This window comes from Lathamus discolor, chromosome 4, assembly GCF_037157495.1.
Source record: "Lathamus discolor isolate bLatDis1 chromosome 4, bLatDis1.hap1, whole genome shotgun sequence".
Classification (NCBI taxonomy): Eukaryota; Metazoa; Chordata; class Aves; order Psittaciformes; family Psittacidae; genus Lathamus; species Lathamus discolor.
This window is the reverse complement of record NC_088887.1, coordinates 42,083,014-42,104,854: the sequence shown is the minus strand read 5'-3', so window position 1 is coordinate 42,104,854 and position 21,841 is coordinate 42,083,014.

The window sequence follows — 21,841 nt, the reverse complement described above, 5'->3', positions numbered from 1 at the left end:
TGGACCAGGTGGCCTCCAGAGGTCCTTTGCATCTTAGTTTATTTTAGGATTGTATAGTGAGTCAGTTCTACAGAAAGAAAGGAGGGAATCAGCTAGTTCCCTCTTCTTCCCCTCTCTTCCATCATACTGACATGCAAGGCTACACTGATAGGCAAGGCAATTAAGGCTACATTGATACTTAAGGCTCAGGAGGTTATTCTGACCTATAAAAAAAAAAAAAACAGTTACATTGTAAGCATTTTCCTTCACATATTTTTCCTCATCCTCATAAACAAGACCTGAATGCCCTTCATATCTTTAAACATATCTTTTTATGTCCAGTGGAATACTCGGAATTTTCTGTGCTGAGTCCATTTCAAATCACAGCACTTGGGTTTACCAAAAGAAAGGCTTTTGGGGGGAGTTTCTTGATCCCTGCCCCCCAAATATCACAAAAGACTTTAACAGCTTTTTTTGATAAATACAGCTGCTCAAATCCAAAACTACTTCACTGTCACCACCATCTGAATCTCCATATGCTTCTGAGCAATAATCCTCTGCTGAAGATCAAGAACCCCAACAAACAATCTAAGTATGGGTTTAAAGTGAGTGTTATCTGCTTACCTGATTTGCTGGTGTCTGGAAAAGAAAGGATTAAATTTCTGTTCTAGTAAGCAACCTTTTGAATAATAGAGCTGAAATCTGTCTGAACTGCTTACTTAACTTCTGCTGCTGGAAGGTGTGCCCTGGGTATTCTACAGCTGTGCTCCAAAACCGTGTAGAATATGAGAGGTTTTCGTTCTGCTAATGATGCATGATATGAAAGATTAATGTTTGGATAGCTTTTAATCCCCTGGAACTTCTCCTGAGAAAGAATAATTTTTCACTGAAGTGTATTAAATAGTATCAAAATAGTTCTACCTCTTGGAAAAAAAACCCCATAGAATTAAATTAAGCTTTTTAAAAAAATAATTACTTTATAGAGTTACAATGGTTTATGACATTGTAGTAGATATTTTTAAAGATTACAGAGAGTATTATTTATTATCCAGTTCAATCATATTTCTTATAAGGATTTGTTTAATACTAGCAGACAATACAGGGCATTTCATTTCTACCCTCTTTTTTACAGCTGGGGAAGGCATGTTGCTGCAAATGCACAGGAGGTCACAAAAATGATCAGAGCACCTCTTCTATGGAGACAGGGTGAGATAGCTGAGCTTGTTCAGCCTGGAGAAGAGAAGGCTTCATGGAGACCTCAGAGCAACTTCCAGTAGACAAAAGTGTCTACAAGAAATCCAGAGAGGTCTTTTATACAAGGGCATGTAGTGACAGGAAAAGGGGGAATGGCTTTAAACTGACAGAGGGGATATTTAAATTAGATATTAAGAAGAAATTCTTTACTGGGAGGGTAGTGAGGTACTGAACAGGTTGCCCAGAGGAGTTCCAGCTTCCTCAACCCTGGAAGTGTTCAAGGCCAGGTTGCATGGGGCTTTGAGCAACCTGCCCATGGCAGGGGGTTGGAACTAGATGAACTTTAAGGTCCCTTCCAAAGCAAACCATTCTGTGATTCTATGCTTCTGAGTTCATTGCAGGTTGTGTCATCCCCTCTGGACTTTAGAAAGGTGTTGAGATTGTTGATCACATGTTGTGGATTTAAAGAGGGGCTGGACATGTTTCTCTGATGACTCTAGACACACAGGCTGATCTTGTTACTACTTTCTTAGGAAGCATGTAAAGAAAATTTTTGCCCCCTTAACCATATTCAGAGGAAGCTGATATTTTGTAGTTTCTCCTCTATATTTTTTTCCATTATTTTGACCCAAGTTAAAAACAAAGTCAGCCCAGAATCAGCCCAAATTTCACACAGGAGTGTCCCAAGATTGATAAGTAGGTAGGTGCTAGTCTTGTCGTTACCAGTCAGAGAAATGAGTGTGGGCTTTTGACACTATTCCTTCTCCTAGTCTGAACAATGTTAAGGGTACTTCTGCTTAGACAATTGCATCAACCCTGATAATTTCTGTCAATATCTGCCAGTTCCACTCTTAATTCTTCTTGAGGCTCCTATGTGCCTCAGTCTTACAATGTTCTGGTTTACCACCTAGATGTCTTACCCTTGTAAGCCATCTGAATTCCACTTTCAATGGCATACTTATTTCCTCTGCACTTGATATAGATCTGCGCTCTAGATCCTCTCTCTGACTTTCTGTTTGCTAGAATTTGATCCCACCTCCTGCTTCAGATTTCACATAACGATGTGAACTTTTTGTTGGTTGCTATATGTAGTCTTTGGACACACCTAGAAAATAGCACAGATCCTGCTGTCTCACTGATAATAATTCTGCTGGCTTCCATATGTGAAAAGAAAAGTAGATTTGTTTTCCCCATGTAGGAATTCTGACTTTCCTCTTTGGGTTAGGATCTTTTTTTGTCTTACAAAAGTCTGTCTTTGATAGAAGCAGCTCCAGTCTGAGGTGCCTCTATATATTCATGCTATGTACAAACACAGCTAAGCAGCATGACAGCTCTATTGCAGCATAAATAAGAACTGCGTACTCTGAGCTTTGAACGATTCAAAATCGCTATGTCTGCTTACAGCCACATAGTAAGTCAAATAGGGCAATAGGAACTGATCCATGGAGTGGAACCATTACAGATCTAGACTTGGCATTCACACTCAGGGCAGAACATGCTTTCTTCAGACTGAGCCCATTAATGCCCATCAGTGGGTGTGCTCCTGGGTGACTCCTTTGGTTTTGGTTTCAGCTGAAGGAAATCCAGTTCACACACTGACACTGTCCATGGTGCACACCAGGGCACCACAAGCGAGTAGTGTTGATAGAGTCCAGTAGGCTGGATGAAAGGTGACATCCTTTTACTCTTTCGGATAATTAAGAGTTCCTAAATTAATGTTTAGACTGCAGCACTAGAGGGCATGCATTTTCTCTACTGCAAACTTGTTACTTTCCCACCTGTGACAGTATTTGTCTTCTCACTTGCTTATTCTGTCTGGGCAATCCATCAAAGCAGCAGGAGAAGGATAAAAGCAAGCAGTTTAAAGCTAAGAAAGCTATTTGCAAGTCTTCTGATTAATTGAAGGGCTACTAAGAAAGTTATAGTAACTCAGTTTAGGCATATGTGATTGTGCTGTAACCCATGCTGAAAGGGAAGAAGCAGTGTTTGCCAGCCACTGGTTTTCACTTTAATGGCTGTGGTTCAAGCTAAGACACAATTGTCTGAGTTAGCAGGAAATTAACTCTTTGTATCCATCACCATCTTCCGCCAGATTCCCTCATCTGAACTTGCAGGAGACCCCATGGAAACAAAATGCAGCTGAGGGAGCTATGTCTGTCTGGTAACTCAAGGAGCAGCAGTGTGATCTGTGCATCTCACACCACAGTCGGCTTCTATAGAGGTTTGGATAAGCTCCCATTCCTGTTTTTTGTGGTGAGAAAATAAGGTCATAACAAGTACTACCTACAAATGAAGCGAAGGCTAGAGAATTTAATGATGGTTTTCCTTGGCTGCAGTTGCAGAGAAAAGTCCATGTTTGTTAGTATTCCACTCAGTCTTTCATTGTCTCTCACTAGCATATGAGTAAAGCTTAACACCTCAGTGGTAAGATTAACAAGAATCTGTAGCTGGGTTTCTAAAATGGGTCAAGAGGTTTAACTAGAGTTGGCCTATATTGAAAACAGTCCCTTCTTCTGTGGCAGAAAAGTAAATGTTACCATATTTGGAATATCAAGTTTTTCACTTACGTTGATGAAATAACTAATACTGTGGTTATTGTTATATATCATTATGATGATAACAACAATTATACGGTTTTTATGATCAACGAGTCTGCACCCATAATAGCAATAAGAGCAATGTTCATGTCTTGAAAGGAGTTAAAATAATGTTATCTAATACCTCAGAAAGGAATAAAGACTACTGTTCCTTCTAACTAGTTTTAAGCATCTACTGTATCTGGCTGCACTGGAGGCACAGCTCCCTAATCTCTCTGTAGGTGACGTGGCAGTTGCTCTCAGAGGAGCCTGAGAAAAGTGTGCCATGTTACATGCCTGAGTTGGTTGGCATGAAAAACCCACTTGGTGACCACATGAGAGTCAAATGGGAGGTCAGAAGAATTTAGAGGCATCCATTGCAAAGCTGTGCAGGAAGGGGAATGAGCAGTGATGGGCAGGACTTGCCAGGGACAGTGAGCAGCAGCCACTGGCATGAAAAAGCTGGTGGGAGCCAGAAGCTCTATGACAGCCCTGGGTTGGTCACAAATTAAAAGATAGATCAAGACACATGGGAAAACAAGATCTCCAAGAAAAATCTGTGAATGGATCATCTCTGCATCCTGGACAGAGGGACATCCTGGCCTGCTGGTAATGAAAATCACAGTTCCTCACATGCCAGAGAACAGGGAAAGAAAAGGGAGATCTTGACAAGTAATGAAGCAGTGAGGTTTTTATTTCCTGGGCATGACAGAGTCTGAATAGTGGTCCTGGGATTTTATAGCCTTCTGAAAACTAGGAGGATCCTTTCAAGGGGTGAAACCAACCAAAAGACAATTTGGGGTAAAAAAAAATGCTTTTAAAGATTATATAAGGTAAATTCTCACTATCTTTTTATTAATGTGATTATTTACTGGTGAGGAATAGCAGCTCCATATGATAATTTTCAATATTTTCTCTTTTTGGAAATAGGATAGGACTTTTGATTGCCATAGAACATGGCTTTGTAAAGCTATATGATTTGTAAAGCCATAGAATAAGCTATTGACAAATCTGAAATGCCAGCTACATTTCAGGGCTCCTTTACCTTCCCACAGCTACCATTATTTCACCATAATCTATCTTTATATAGATTCCATATAAAATGCATAGAAGATAGGGTAGGTGTCTCTGAATGTTAAAGAGATTAAAGTAATTCCTGAAACATTCCTGAATCTATTGTGCTTTATAGCTCAATTGACTTTGAAAAGAGAATTGTTAGATCTACTAAGGTGAAATCCAGTCAACCAGCATGGTTTTTAATATGGAAAAAAAATACCCTGTTTTACTTTTGTGTATACAGACATTGTTATTATTATCTAGCAAGTGTGTCAAGGGCGTGCATGAAACATTCATATTAAAGGGGAACATTCATACTAAGCATTTAAATTAAGGGGAACTCTCATTAAAAACCAGGCAAGTGAACTTGCTTTTCATATCGAAATCCCTGAGGTTTATCTGGTGGTGCGATGTTGCTGTGCCCAACAGCATGTATTAAGCAATAAGATGTGACAGAATGTACAGTGCTGAAGGTTAAACTATAACTAAAGGTGCATTATGAGTCACAAGGCTGAAGGAATAGAGATTTCAGTCTGAGAAGCAAGTCAGTCATCTCCTGAAAATAGACTGCCTGAAGTGACTTATGGTGATTGTATAAATACAGAACAAATGTAACGATATGGTTAACTATGGATTCTCAGATCTCAGGTCATTTTATTACCTGGTTGGAGGTAACCATTGAGACAGCTGCCTGAGGTTTTGGAAGATCTGCAATGCTGACTCTGTCTCAGGCTGTTATTCACAGCAGCTTTGAACACTGAGTTGATATTGTTTCATGGCCAGGGATGTCCAGAGGCATGTCTTACAGAGTTGTAAGGCTTACAGGGGATGCAACCAATAAAGCTCTTCAGCAGTGTAAGGGCTCCACAGTACAACCCACATGTTGGAGTCTCAGAAGCTGCCTGGCAGGGACCAGCAGAGATGTCATCATGAGCCAGTCAGAGAGAAGGAGGGAAAGGAACTCTTCTCGGCAATAAACCCACTCGGTAGCTTTCAGCCAGCGTCCATGCAGTTTCTAACTCAGCTGCTGTTACAATTTCAGCACAGTTGCACTATCAGTAAAGAGGTGTGGCGAGGTCCCTATATACATATTGACTGGGAAGTATAGATTTCAGTAGTTAATTTCTTAAAAAAATTCTAAATGCTTGAAGTCTAACTAACTCACAGAATGGCTTTAACTCAGCTGGTAAGCATGAGCCTCATGCCCTGTTCCGTATGCTCAGGTATTACATAAACTGTATCATTTTGGATGCAAAGTTAATATTAATTAATGTTTAAACAGTAGTTTTAATGATAAATCATGCATATTACAGAAAACTCAACCTCTGGCTTAAGATCTGGAAGAAAGCCAAAGATAAAGTCTTATCTTGTTTCACCATAACGTAGAACTTTTTATAGACAGTCATTAAAAAAAAGAAAAAACAACCTATACCAAATTATAATCTAGAAGATGTCAGTAAAATGAAACTGTCAGCTGTTACTTAGAAAATTAGAGGTATTGGGTTTTTCCTTCTGCATCAGACTTTTTGAGAATGTTCTTCTAAGCTCTAAATTGACACAGGAATGTAATTAAGACAGTGTCTCCTATGTATTTGAATATTCTGAACTCCATTTCTTATTTCTCAGTGATCAGTATACATTTTTGAGTTCATAAATGGTTGGTCTCTTTATTTATAGAATTGTCTTTATTTATAGAGTTGTGCTTTGTGTGTTTGCCTACAAGAGCTGAAGGTTAATTCAAACCTGAAACAGACTCCCTGCAGTACACCACTTCAAAAGACAAGAAGTTGACACCTGCCCTGTTCATGAATAGTTCTTCAAAAACAACATAAGAAGCTTCCAAAGTGGAAATTTCTACTCATGATTAAGCAGCTTAAAGAAGCACTCTAAGCCCAAAACAGAAAACAAAGGTTTTGCCAAATGCACAAGCCTGTGAAGGCCAGCACATGTAAAAAAGAAAAAGAAAAAGAAAAAAAAATATTTATACCTGATTTCATTGTTTTAAAGGATGAAATACACCATGTACTAGCTAACTTACAGTGCTTCAGTAGAAGCAGAACTAATGACGGATCCTAACCACCACCAGTGAGGAGGCTGGTCCCCAGGCTTTGATCCAACAACCTAATGTAGGAAAACTGGTCAGAGGATTTTTAAACAACGATGAATTTCCCAAGACATATTTGCTCTTGCATAACAAGGTCTCTTATTTTAAAATTTTCCGAAAACTGTGAGCTGTGAATCCCACACAATAATTTAGAAATCTAGTTTATTAAAAATGTTGATCTCTGTTTTCTTCTTCCTGTGATCACTTGACTTTCCCTTTAGCTGCACTATATTAGCTGATGTCTGCAATGCACCATTTCATAGGATGCTTTGATGAAAAGACCTGAGGCTACTCTTACTCATCTCTCAGGTTAGGAGCATATTTTGCCTTCAAAAAACATGCTATAGGGCATTTATATTTTTATAGAAAAAATGGTCTTAACTAAAAGTTTTTAAAGTGTTTAACAATAAAAAGAAATAGAAGAGAGAAACAGGAAGCATAAAAATTCATAGAAACATTCCCTATCTCTTCTTGTGTTCACCATTGTAGTTAGGTGCAATGGATAAAACTACATTAAATACAGATTCAATAACATGCTCCCAGGCCTGTGTGCAGATTTCCGTTTTTTTTTTCTGCCCTTTTTCCAGTGTCTTTATTGCCTTATCTGTCTTGCTTCTCTTCTCATTGTTCTTGTTATTATCAGCATTTTGTGCATAAAGTTTTCACTATTATCTGCACTTTTTCCCACAGAAACGTTCAATTTATAAAGAAAACAGACAGAAAGAAAAAGAAAAGGCTTTGTATACTAACAAAAAGACAAGCCTCCAATTCAACTAGACATAACTGTATTCCTAGACTAAATTAAGCATTTTCTTTCCTAAATTTTACTTAGTTTTAAAATCAAACTTTTTTGAGCTTCAGAAATATCCAGGTATGTGTGCAAATGTATGTTGTGTGTGTGTATGCAAGATTAGAAACAAAGATTAAAAATGGCTTACTAAAATAGGTATGACAAAGACTCTCTGGTTATACCTGAAGGCAGTGATCCCTAACAATATGAAGAACTAAAGTTTCTGTTCCCCTAATAAAAGGTAAATACTTTTTCCCTAATAAAAGAAAAGATTTTTTCTGTGCTGAACTAGGAGACCAGCCACGACATAATGATGCCTGTAAACATCAGAAGGAAGCATGAAACACCGGGCAATTCTTTCATTTGCATGTATTGGACTGAATTATAGGACTAAAGGCTATCATCAGACTAGCACTGAATTGGATAAATGGAAGAACTGAGAAAGGTTTTGGAAGGAGACTATACTGGTAATTTGAGGTCTATAAAGATGTCTCTTACAGAAAAGAGAATGGTGTGATATTTTAATGTGCGATGAAGAAACCTCTGGAAGTTTGCTTCTTCTGTGTAATTCACAAATGGGAACAAGTTCAGAAATTCTTTAATATCTGCATATGCAAAATTTCTGAAAGGTTGTGCATGTGAGCTGAAAAATGTTTGTATTTCCATAGGCTGAGAAAGGCTGAATCATGCGCTACCAGATACTACAATGCTTAACAACATAAAAGGAAGGAAAAGTCCTTTCTGTTGCAGAAATTACTTGTGGCATGACAGAAAGAAAGATTAAATTGTCATAGCTATCAATTCCACCCACTTTTTCAATTTGTTAGCCATCATTTTCTTTGTCAAAGTAGCATCAATAACTATTGCTATATTGAGTCTTCAAATGTTTGTAGAATGCAGTTAAATTTTCATGTGCCTCCAAAAATCAGATGCTCACATTATGATTTGTTAAATTACCCAAATAATTAAAAAGGTCTTCAAGATCTTCCTGTCTTTACAAACCACCTCTACATACTCCCATGAAGAACAGACTTTGGCTATGTACACTGTCTTCCAGTATTGTTCCTAAAGATGCTATTTATTATAAGTATCATTTTTTTCCTCTTTTAGTATGTACACTGAAATATAATGCTAGTCCTTTTCACCATTATTCTAAGTTCATTCTTATAAGTATTGCTGCTTTCCAGGATAGCCTCATTAACATTGTCCTATATGCTTTGTTCCTGTGCTCTAGCAGTATTAAGATGTTCCTTCTTTGGTCAAGAGCAGCTTAAGCAATACATTCAGCTTTGTACGAGTGATCTGCCTCTTTTTATTATTTAAGCACCACTTTCATCTTTGTGACATTGACAACCCGTATCAGCAAAGGGTTAAATTTTCTTTCCAATAAAGGCAAGCAGCCATCCTAATGGGAAGATCTGAGACAGACTTCTATTCAGTGATCGTTTCCCATGGAGAAGTGCAGCTGGAGCACCAGGCGTGGTTTTGTCCGTGTCATACGGACCCACACTGGTGTTATGTGACATGATCTCAAATTCTGTTTCCCATGATATGGGGAACATGATATTGTTCTCATTACCTTTCAGAAAACAAGAAACCTTATAAGTCACACCTAAGAGTAGCTGGCTTGAGGCAGAACATAGCATTGAAAAGTAATTTAAGACAAAAGCAGTATCTTTAAGCAGTATCTTTAATCACCTCACGGTATATCATCTGTCTAAACTGCAGCCTCATAACCTTTCCACCCAAATATTATGAAATAAAATGTTTCTTATTGTATTTTTATGAAGTCAGGAATATTTCATTCGGAAGGCTCATCTTAAGGCCATAGCTCCTTATTATGTTACTTCCGCAGGTGTTCTCCTGCTACCATGTCTAAAGGGAGAAATAATGTAGACATTGCTATAGTTATTGTAGTTACAATGTTATCCAATCCACATTTAATTGGAGTATTAAAATGAATGCTACTTCTGTGAAGGACGGTCTGTACCTTAGGATTTATTTTTAAGAACTGATAATAGTCAAGCTGTTTAAAAAAAGAGAGATTAAAATTAAATGTGTATTTTTCTCCATTGTGCTGCATCTTTTTTCTGACAGAATGAACCCTCCTGATCTTGGTTTCAAGGTTTCCATTCTGTGTGCTTTTAAACGAAGGTCAAGCAGCAGGCGGCAGAAGGACCTTGAAGGTGTCATTGGCTAGAAATACATAAGCTTTATAGCTACACCACTAATTATTTATCATTCATAGAAAGGAATAAAGATGGGAAAAATGATATAGATATTGATGCTTCTGTAGCTGTATGCACACCAGCATGGCAAAAGTCAGATGCTTTAGATTATTTGGCAGTGCATATGAGTATACATGTATGTTTATGAGTAATTACAAATGTCTATATGATGATACGTTTTCCTACCTCTTTTTCTGTGTCCAGAATGAAACTGCTTTCTGTATGTGCTATGTTGCTCAGACATGCAGTCTGAAAATCCTGAGAAATCTCTGAAGGGGAAAAACATTTAACAAAGCTGTCTGTCTAGTGCAATCATATACTACTATGTGTTTTTTTAAGGTGGTTTCTTTTCATTAGAAACAAAGGCCTTTGAATGAGGCCTTACACCTGAGAAGGCAGATTTATTTATTTTCTAATAATTAATTTTAAAAAGTTAATAAACTGGGGCCTTTCCTGTATTCCTTGTTGTGTTTTTCCTTATTTTAACAATTACCTGTAGAAGGTACATTCTTGTACACATTGCTAGTAACTTTTTGCTTCCCATGCATTATCTGTTTAATTTGAATTTAAAGCAGATTTTATGGGAATGTTTAATGTATCTCCAGCAAAGATTTTCTATCCATCTAAGGCATCTGTGACTTCTGAAAAGTAGCAGGCACAGAGCCTTACATTTGTCAAAGAGAAACCATGCAGAATGACATGTTGGACTCTCAGGATAAATTTCTTTATTACATAAAGACAAAATTTCTGGCCCCAAATAACTCATCTTCTGTGTCCCCAGCTCAGCATAGCAGCATTATTTCTCATCAGCTGTGGCTACTCTTCTGGACATGTGGTCTCTATTAGCATAGTACAGACAGCCATCTTGATTCCTCAGTTTTTCCAAGCCACATACCAGTTGAGGTACACCACACTTCAGTCACTGGCAGTGGGACCAGATGTCCCGACAACACTGCACGCTGAGGTCTCACACATTGTGAACAAATAGGACCAGTGTGAGCATCCGGAGCTGGGAACTGGGAAATGCAATTTAGGGCCCTAGGTTAAATGTTTCCTAGAGCACTGGGTGCTAGTGCTTTTAAGCTATGCCTACATTAGCAAGTAATGCAAACCAATGGGAGTTGGTATCCTGATGGAAGCAGTTGATGCTGATCAACTGTCATATATACCATAAGCATTTTGAGGGGGTTATGCCAGACTAGCTTTACCTGTCTTTCTGGATTAATTGTTTATCAGCAGCTGAAGCGCCTTACGTAGACACCAGGACAGTATCTAATTCACTTTCATCAAGGAAAGCAGTTTGCATCCTCCAAGACAATTCTATGATGTGAGGTGCAGTAAGCGGAGACAAAAAATGCAATCCTGGTTCAAACTAAAATACTAAAGTAGACACATAGTCATTTCAAGAGTGTGGCATGTTGATATACTGGATCTATGCAGCTTTCTGCTTTCCTGTATTCTAAGTATGGAAAAGTATGCGGGCTTCACACATACAGCTATTTTTCAGAAGAAAAACCCTCAGTGTTTGAAAGAGAACATGAGTTTGATTCATACAGTATATGGCTTTTTTATTCAAAATGCCACAAAATTCCGAATTTATGTTGACTACGTAAAAAAGTTGGAAGATAAATTCCTTTAATAAACTTCCTTCTCTTCTACAATGTGTAACCGAAAAGCTTTCAGTCCATCTATCAAAATTGTCACTGATCTTGGCAAACTCATATTGCATGGATTTTCTGGGGAACCATGACATTCCCTGATTATGAAATAAAAAGTCAGAAATACCTTTTCTTGCACACACCAAAAAACAACAACAAAAATAAGGATACCCAATTAGGCCACATCACAGCACACTGCTTTTTGCTCCTTAGTTGCCTTGTCCCTTCTAAGCAACTCTGTGAGATACAGGTCACCTCCCACATCATTTCCTTGTATGGGGAAACACCTGCTTGCCCACCCTTAGTGCTATCTCATGTTTCGTACCTTTCTCAGTTTCTCCAGGTTCTTCCTCTCGGGTGGAAGGTGACATTTCCTTGCCCCCTTTGTTTTCGTGATTACTTCCTTTTTTTTTTTGCTTTACCTGTTTGCTGCTTGCTTTCCTCTCACTTTCCCAATGAGACCCTGGAGTAATGCTCGCATTGTTGATAAGGACAAAAAAAAAAAAACACATTACTTTAAAGATCTATAATTGATGACTCATGAAGATGACAAAGGGCGCAGTATTACAGATATGGATGATGCTACTTTGCCCATGTTTTGTCATGAGCTGTAGCATCTGTCACCTTCCTGTCTCATCAGTGTGGCAGTGACCCTTCCAGCAGGCAGGCTTATACATTTAAGGACTCTGGTGGACCTGCTGTAGCCACACAGTTCCCAGACTACTAAGAGCATTTCCAGAGCACCCTTATGTCTCCCTGTAGAAGGCCATGATGTGCTACCTGCAAAAAATACAGGAATTAAAATGCCTAATTATTTCTATTACTAGCCTTTGAAGGGACTTAAAACAGCACATCTCCAACACTATTTGTTCTTTTCCTTCTCTTTTTCATATCAGAGTTAAAGGCAGAGTTTTCTGTCTTCTTTCAGTCTCTTTATTTCTCTGGTCACACAGCAGTTTTGAAGCACACCACCTTCTCCGCCAGGCAACAGGAGGCAGATATAGTGAAACAGTTATAACCATTCCAAGTCCTGCCCAGAGTTGAAGGCTGCCCATGAAGTAATGCTGAGCTCCCCACATTTTCTGGATGATGGGATTTGGAAAGAAGGAGCAGTTCTGATCTTGTGTCATGGGAGGAAACGTGTATTTGTTTACTGATACTACAGTCAAAAGACTAGTTTTACCACTCATGCTGTTCTGCAGTAGCCATGGCAAAGCAGGTGGGACTCCAGTTTCTGCTTGAAACTCTGAAAATAAAATCCTTCAAATTATGTTAAAGAAATAAATATTGAAAGCAAAATAGATTTTGGGTGACTCCAAAGAAATATTTTTCAGTGTTCTTCCTAAAGCGAGGAAGATTGCACTTGAGATTAAACTTTTTCTTTAATTTTCAGATTATTTCCCCTTGGTGCAGGGAGGGAGAGTGAGAAAGAGGGAGAGATCCTTTTAATCTCAAAACATCATTTGACACATACATGTCAGGAACTTTTATTTAGATTCTAGTGCAATGAGGACTGGATCTAATGACAATAGTTTTCCAAAGGGTTAATTTCTTATAGCTGAGACTCTGATGACTAAGGCATTAACTCCTCGTGAAATGTTTCCCTCCTTCAGGACATACATCCTGTTTTCTCTGTGTATGGAGCCTCAGATACTTTACACAAACTGAGTATTTAGGCATTTTTCAAAGTGATAATCTGTGATTGTACAGTTTTCTGAGTGGAACTCATACCCTATGCCTGGCCCTTTACCCAGCACTACTGTAGCTTTTCTTAGTACACCAAGTGTTGAGCACTGCAGACTTCATATACTGTGACCAAACTGCAGCACAGTTTTGCATAAGACTCCTTACAAAGGAAAAATACCTCAAATAGCATGTTTTATCAGAAATAGTTTTTGAGCACTCCATAGGGAGCACATCTAATCCAGAGCTTTCTCCACAGGCACTCTCCTTTTATGCACCAACAGCATCTGTAATGGAAATGAGACTCTCAAACTGCTACTCCTAGGTGGAGAAAATGGGAGGGTAAAATGAATCCACAAGGCAGTTTCATTAGTCAAAAGTCAAAGGGACGTATATAGGCTTTATAAAAATCTTTAAAGTGATCTTTGAGCTTGTTAATGTCTGAGACTGATAGCTGTGAATAGACATATGACATCTGCGTTGCATTAAATGTTTTGGGACTTTCTGAGTGTTAGTTCTGCCACTGTTAGCACTGCTGGCAAATTGTTGTTGGTCATCATAATCCTGGATATAAATACCAAAACTTCAGATTAATTGGATTTGTTGGGAATAGCACTAACTGGATAACTCTTAAAGTACGCTGAGAATCTTTATTTCACAAAAATTTCTTTGCCACATTTTTGTTAGTTTATTTTCCTGACAATTAGAGTGAACACATTCCTTTTTTTTTTATTGCCTTTCATACCATCCCACAGACTAGCACCATGTCAAGGTTGCTGCGTCCTGCAACGAGAGTGAGAAGTTAATCTATTTCTTGTCAGAAGATGTGTGGTAGCTGTGAGAGATCGCAGTTTCTATCTTTCATGGGCATCAGCACTGGTATGCTCTTCCAGCTGGACTTCCCTCCTTCTTGCCTCCTCCAGACTCCCGCCGAGGTCGCTTCCTCCCTCTGCAGCAAGTACCAGCTTGTTTGCTCTGTTTCTCTACCACTAGATTAAATTATGCCTGTTGAACAAGTGTTAAACTAAACACAATCTGTAGTAAATAATTCCTCTGTGGTTAGTCCATTTGTGTGTGTTTTTTCCAGTCATGCTGGAATAAGTAGCAGTCTGGTCACTGAAATTGGTAAGGACCCCTTTATCTAGCTTTGTGTTATTTCTGTTCTGTGGGAACTATAATTTCTGTAGAACTCCACTCTATAAAACAGATAGTTGGATTTTCCAGTACAGGGGAACCAACGAATGACTGAACTACGAACCACAGGCCCAGCTAGGCTGGTGTCTGACTGCTGCAGATGCATGCTGGAAAATTATTGGAACTGAGTTGAGCCAGGCAAAGATTCATTTATTTTAATCCGTGCTGATTAAATAAATATTTTTCCAGTGACATTTTACATTGCACAGACAATCTGGTCTCTTAGAAGTTCCAAGAAACACTAATCGTGAAGGGACTGCAAGAGTCTTTATCAACAATTTAATTTCTGTAGGGTACTTAGTTCAAAGCCTCTTAATACCACGTTTGACCTTTCTTTCCCTTTCCTGCAAAGTTATTTAATACTGCTCCTAAAATTGATTTTGGGGACACTGCACTTTTAACCTGTTTTTTTCTTTCTGACTGTGAAAGGAAGCTTGTTCGCATTCTTGGCTTCCAGCAGCCGTCTTCGAGTTCACAGACAAGAGCCTCAAATCTTCAAAAGTAATTCTCCCCAATTTCCTAATGTACATACTTAAGCCCTAGTCTGCATAGAGAAATATAGTCAGAGTGAACTAAAACACACAAAACCACAAACCTGTCGTTTCACATTCCCTGTGTCTGGTGTTTAAATGAGGTCACGTGAAATTTAAGCTGTAGTAAAATGTCTATGTATGTATCAAATAGACAAAAAAATATATTTTATCCAGATTTATTTCCAGTAAATTTCATGATTTTACCACATTTTGCAAAAATTGTTGTTAAGTAACAAAAATACATGCATTTTATACCATCCTGTGCCGGTCTCAGTACAAAGAATTTTGCTTAGCAAATGAGCTTCTGTTTCCTCTTATTTTATAATATACTGTGGGGAGAAAAAGTTAATATTCAAGTAGACAGCCAAATGTTTAAAAAGTCTTTCAGTTTTCATACATTTTGCACTGTGATTATTTTGTCCTGGCTTTATTTTAGCATGAGGTCTGCCCCCTAGTCCACTCTCCAGGCAAGTAACATGGAATCATAGAATCATAGAATAGTCAGAGTTGGAAAGGACCTCAAGATCATCTAGTTCCAACCCCCCTGCCATGGACAGGGACACCTCACACTAAACCATCCCACGCAAGGCTCTGTCCCGCCTGGCCTTGAACACTGCCAGGGATGGAGCGTTCACTGCTTCCTTGGCCAACCTGTTCCTGTGTCTCACCACTCTCTAGCTGGACACACCCAAATCCAGGACCAGGTCCAAAGCCAGGAGCCAAATTCATCAGGATATTAGTGTCAAGTTATCCACTCCCATGCCTTGCTCTTCGCTGTCCCTTTCCACCTCTAAAGTGAAGTGTGATCCCCGGTTTTCTTTTGAAGCAAGGTCCCCCAGGAAGCCCTAGCCTGTCCCCCAGGGCAAACCCTAGCTTCCAACCATATTTCTTTTCTGCTGTACTGCTGGCTATACCACGCTCTGCAGGGCCAGGGTCTTTGAGGTCCAATTATTATTTCTTAAGCCCTCAAGCAGCAAATCTCTGGAATCATCATCATTTAAAAATGCAGACAAGCATCTGTTTACTTATCTCCTTCTTTTCACACAGTGAAATGCATACCTTTTATTACAAATAAATGCGAATATTTATTAACAATATATGCAGCCATTATTATTGTTCTGATTACTGCTGTCTCTGACGCAATGGCATGTGAAGTACTGCTTATAACATCCCCAAGTAGAAGCAAAACTGCTCTTAAAATATTCTTTGCAGAGTTTAATACAAAGAACAAAAATAAATAATATCAGGCCCTTGTCAGGATCAGCCCATTTTAAACTTTTCAATGGCAAAAATCATCATTAATGAAGCACTTAACATTACACTCATGACAGCAAAGTATAAAAGTTACTGCAGTCATCCAAAGGATAAGAAGAAACATGGCAGATAACTTCTGGAGGGGAAAGATTTACACTCTTGTATCAAACCTTTATGGGTTGAAGTTTACATTAGAATAAAGGCGGGGGGGAGGGGATGTTGATCTCTTAAAAGCTTTCGGGGAGACATTTAGAAAGAAATTGTATTTCTTTTCTCAAAGGAACAGAAGAAAGATCGGAGAGCAAGGTCTCAGCAGTAGTAAAATCTGGCTTTCATCATCAGCTATTTTGATATAAAATACTGTGATTGGAGTCATAGGATATAGATATTTACATTATAATGCAGAATAAAGTAAATTCTATTATGCAAGTTCCTTTGATACATAGTTCTAGTCACAGTTTGCTCCGAAAATAGCTGACAATAATCTCAACAGCTGGTATGTAATGCTTAATTTCTTTTCTGTTTATTTGTAAAAGCACAATACCATGCTCTTTATATTAAATTATGCATAGACAATGCGAGTCCATATGCCTATAAGACATGGATCAGAACAAAGATTCCCATTTGTGATGTAGGATATGAGAGTTTGGATGAGAGTCCCTGAGAAGCTAGAGGTTTCACCCACCTGCACTCACACATATAGCAGTATTGCTATGGAGCTGGGATGGTGACTGAGCAGGTCCTGGTGGTGGAGGGAGATGTGACCTGTGGGACAAGTTATTCAGTGCCATAAGAGAGGACCACTCAGTCCAGACTGCTTTTAAGTTTTTCCACCTTGGCAGGATGTAGGTTTTAAGCCAGGATCTGGATAAACGGGAAGAGGAGAAGCTCTTTAGACAGTAATTAGTGTTTGTCATCAGAGGACAGAAAAGTGTAGAAAAGATGGAGGAATCATTTAGCAAAACCAAAATAAACAAACATAAAATTTCAATGCCAAATTTCTCCTGCAACAATTTTGAACAGAAGCAGCACAAGAAAGAGGTCATCTTTGGCTTTATTTCATAATGCCTGTAACTGAAAATGAAAGACTTGGATATTATGCAGTCCAGCCATAAAAAAAAAAAACACAAACAAGCAAAACCAAAACAAGCAAACACATTAAAAAGCAAACAAAAAAAAAAAACCCACCTCCCTCCACCCCCAAAAAAATACACAAAAAAAAAGGCAAAAATAAAACCCTAACCAAAACAAACATTAAATGTTCTTTGATAATACACCAGACTGTTCAGTTCAGTGATTGCAGAAGCTAAACATGTCAGAAATGGATACTCCACAGAGGACATTTGGTTGTGTTCTCCCATCAGAAGGGTTTTGATGAAAACCAAAGTAATATACTATTCAGAGAGAAGAGTTTTGCTTTCCTTAGCTTATAAAGATAGCACCTACGTTCTGAAATTCAGTTTGCAAGATTATCAAGAGGAACATTTACTCTCCTCATTGAATTCAGTAGATTGTGATCAATTCCCACTCAAAATGAGGTGGCAATGTCAAACCTGCATATTTTCTCAAGCTTTATCTACTAGATTGAAAATTTAGGATTTTCTCTTGATTTATTAACCAAGGTATTTCTAAATTTAGTCCTACTTTATTTTCTGTCCAAGCACCCAATTTATTTAAATCCTGTTTGTTTTATTTCACACTTTCTCAAATATTAGCATCATTCACTAAGATATTCAGCATGTCCTTTGCAGAGAACAGATTGTCTTTGAGGATGGACCGTAAGGATCTTAAAAAGTCTTCTCTGCCCTCTATATTCTTCTATACACTTGTTCTCCAGAGTACCATAGATGCTCCCAAATGATTCTAGGATGAAATAACATAGCAGCAAGAAAGGCAATAGAAAATTGTCAGGTATTCACATGTTACTGACAAAAGACAGTTTAAAGAAAGCTGGCGTGAAATTCAATTCCTGTTGTTCCTAGATGAATATTTTGTTGCTACCTTCACCATAGATTAACTGTCAAATTTATAACCTCTATGACAATGCCCCCATCAGGAAAAACAGACTTATATTTGTGCATAAATTTCTAGAAAATGCAGCACTAAAATGCCATGTAGAACTGAAAGTACGTGCTGCTTTCCTTTGACCCATTGATTTTGCCCTCTCCAAAATGGGTCAAGTGTTCCTATAGCATGATTTTTTTATTATAATAGTTTAGAGTAATTGGTGTGTAAAACACATCTAATTTTAACAAATGTGCATCGACCTACCAGAAATAAGACTATGATACTTCGCCTACTATTGTGCCATATGATGTTTTCATTTGACCCATTTTCTATTAGGATTCCTGATGGTTGCTGTGGGAAACCAAGATAGTCCTGAACTTCTGTTAAGTTGAAATGTGTCCCTGTGGTTATTAATTTTTTGAAATATAGAGCTAACATTTATCAGCAGAAAAGCTGGAGAAGAAAGGGATTACTGGGTATGTGATAAATGCTGAGAATGAAGGACTGCTGGAAATGTATTAGGGGGAGATTTTCAAAGGCAAAAATAGGAGTTAAGTGCCTTTGAACATTGCTGAGAAGTTTGTGGATAAGCATCTGTATGTCAGCTAACATAATGACAGTGGGAAAGAATGGAAAATAACTTGGTCACTCGAGACTGGTGTTTTAAGTGGCCTTTAGTAGCAGCTTTATATTGAATTATTCTAAGGGGTCACTTTATTTTCTCTTTGTCTTTTCTACAGATTAAAATCATCCACTTGACTCACCTGTCCAGTTAATCAGTACATCCTAGTTGGAGATGAAAAAGCAAGCATCAAGTACAAAACTTTACTTACTGGGGCAATCCCCTCTATTCTTACTGACTTCCTCTCCCCTCTGTTGAAGTTGATTTGTATCCCACCTGTTTTTGCATTCAGTGCTCACACTCTTCTAATGATTTGCATGACATGACGAAGGGGTACCAATTCTGGGCAAATATTGCCCCAGTATTTCTGCCATCATATCACCATGATGCAATGCTAGCCATTGCCGTGGTCAGTGGTAACTGCATATGGATATGTACTCCAAATTCAGACTGAGCATTGAGCGTTGTTGTGCACTACTGTGGGCAGCCTGTTTAGCCTGGAAGGACTCTGAAAAGACACATACTACTTTGCTTTTTCTGTCCCTTTCTTTGATGCGTGACAGCTTGACTGTACTCAGTGAATGTACTGAATACCAACTGTGTAAAAAGCAGGCTATACAAACTGAGTACATGATAACACACTGCCTGGAAGGTATTCAGGAGCTGAGCTGTGCCTGCATTAACAGCTCCTGAGCAGATACTGTAAATCTGGCAAATGCAAAAGGCCTTTATGAAATGAAGCTTGTCAAGCCCTGAAAAGAATATGAGTGTTTCTTTGCCTTGCTGCTCTGAATGCCAGAGAAATGCTGCCAGTGAGGCTGAAGCAGTGCTCAGGCATTCGGGCTGTTTTCCCAGGGTTGCAGAGGAAGACGGGCTGTACTGAGACCTTCAGCCAGCAGCAGACGGTGTCACCAGGAAGGGTGTTACTGTGTGGGTCTTCAGCCAGAGCCACTGCTGCTGCATCCACACTGGCACATGAGGAGACAGAAGTTTCACCTCTGCCTAGGCTGAACAAATAAAGCGCAGGGTAAAAGCTCCTCCTTTGGTGTGTTGTTTTGTTGTGTTTTTTATAATGGATGAGACATTATCTTTGTAGCTATTGCATGACATTTTGAGCCCTTCTGTGGAAGGCAGTCTCCATCAGAAATGTTATTGCTATTTAATATTTTCCATTTGGTTTGAGGTGCAGTTTATACACAAGCAAGCTATCTATCTCATGACAAAATAGACAGCCATGGCTGATGGTCTGAGCTGAAAAGCAATCGTGACATTTAGGGACTCATTTGCAAAGGTGATAGGCACCTTTGGCAGCCTAGGGAAAAGATTTTATGCAGCTCATAAAGATCCTCTGCTACCTTCCATCCCAGAGACATGAGTCATGCTCTGTCTGCCAGTACGAGATTGAACTGTCGCTACTGTAAACACCATTCTTGTGAAGACTGCTTTTCAGTTTAAACATTTAAAAACATGTATTTGTTGGCTGGTGAAACCTAATGAAAGTAGGAGAAAAGCAGGATGAAACATAAACATGCAGAAACCTGTACAAGATGTGCACCTGTGTGAGCGGAAAGCAGGACCAACTGAGGTACAAGGGCTTACACTGCTCACCACTACCACCAACAGATGCCATATGACAGCACCTGCAGGAGCTCCCGATGAAAGACATTACGTGAAGAAATGCGGTTTGTTTTGTGTCTGAAAGCACAGACAAAGGTATGTTTGGTACATTTATTCACTGGTAAGAAAAGAAAAACAGGAGCCCCAGACAGAAAAACCTGTGTTCTTTTTTACTACTGACCTTTTTAATATCAATACTGAATTACAGAAAGGATCCTCAGTAAGTGCTTAGCTCTCTGGCTGCTCAAAAAAAATCTTTAACTAACCAGTGTTAAAATTCACAAGAAAATTTGAGGCAACAGAACCATGCTTTTCTCTCCCTACAGCAATCTGACTAATACCGAGTACATAGCTTAATGTCTTTCTATAATCCAGAAAACTCCCCTGGATAAGTTCCCTCTTTTCTATACTTGAATGCTCTTCACAGAGTGTCACTATTTATGCACAGAAAAGGTAATGATTTAGACAGCAGTTTCCAGCAAGCTTTTCACATGCCATTCTGTCAGGAATCTTTATCCCAGAATGAAGAAACATTTCCAATGGTTTTGAAGTTTTGGAAGATCCACTAAGATTTTACAGGACAGATTACAAAACTGAGTATCTACTCACTGTATTTAGCATCCATTTTCAGCTGACAGTGACATGATTTAATGCCTAGATTATCTGTTATTTTATTTTATTTCATTTTGTTTCATTTTATATTATTTTATTTCAGCTATAGGTTGCTAGTTTTATAATCTATGGAAATGCATAAGATAGCTGTATCTGGCCTTCTTAACTCCGCTCATCATCTTTGGTCCCAAGAGTGAAGGCCTGTGTAATACACCAACAGTTTTCTATTAACACATCAGTTTCCTGTTCAACCATCTCATGTCAGGAAACTCAGATGTTCTCTCCAGGATAGTAAGTACCTGGGCAAAAAATCCCAAGCAATACCTCCAACATTTCCTGACAACTCCCTTGTTACATCCCCTTTCCCAGCACTTCTTCCAGCCTTACAAGTAAATGCCATGTCTCTTCTGCTGCATCTGAACCAACACACCTTGCTCCCTCTTTTCCCCTCTCTCTGTCATCCCCTAACTTTTCTGACGTTTTTTGCACAACACACTCATTTTGAAGTAGTGTTTCTGGCTGCCCTGAGTGCAGAGCAAATAGTGCAGTAGCTGAGCAGCTCCCTTTGCATACCCATTCACAACAGAGTCAAAATCCCAGCAGCCAACTCCCTGCACTGCACCAGACAAGCCCTGCAAAAGTGATGGATAACCCCCCCAGGATTTCAAAGAGAAACTTAGTCATGTTTTGCCAACTAGGTGACTGTCTGGAAAATCTCCTGAATGGATAAATAT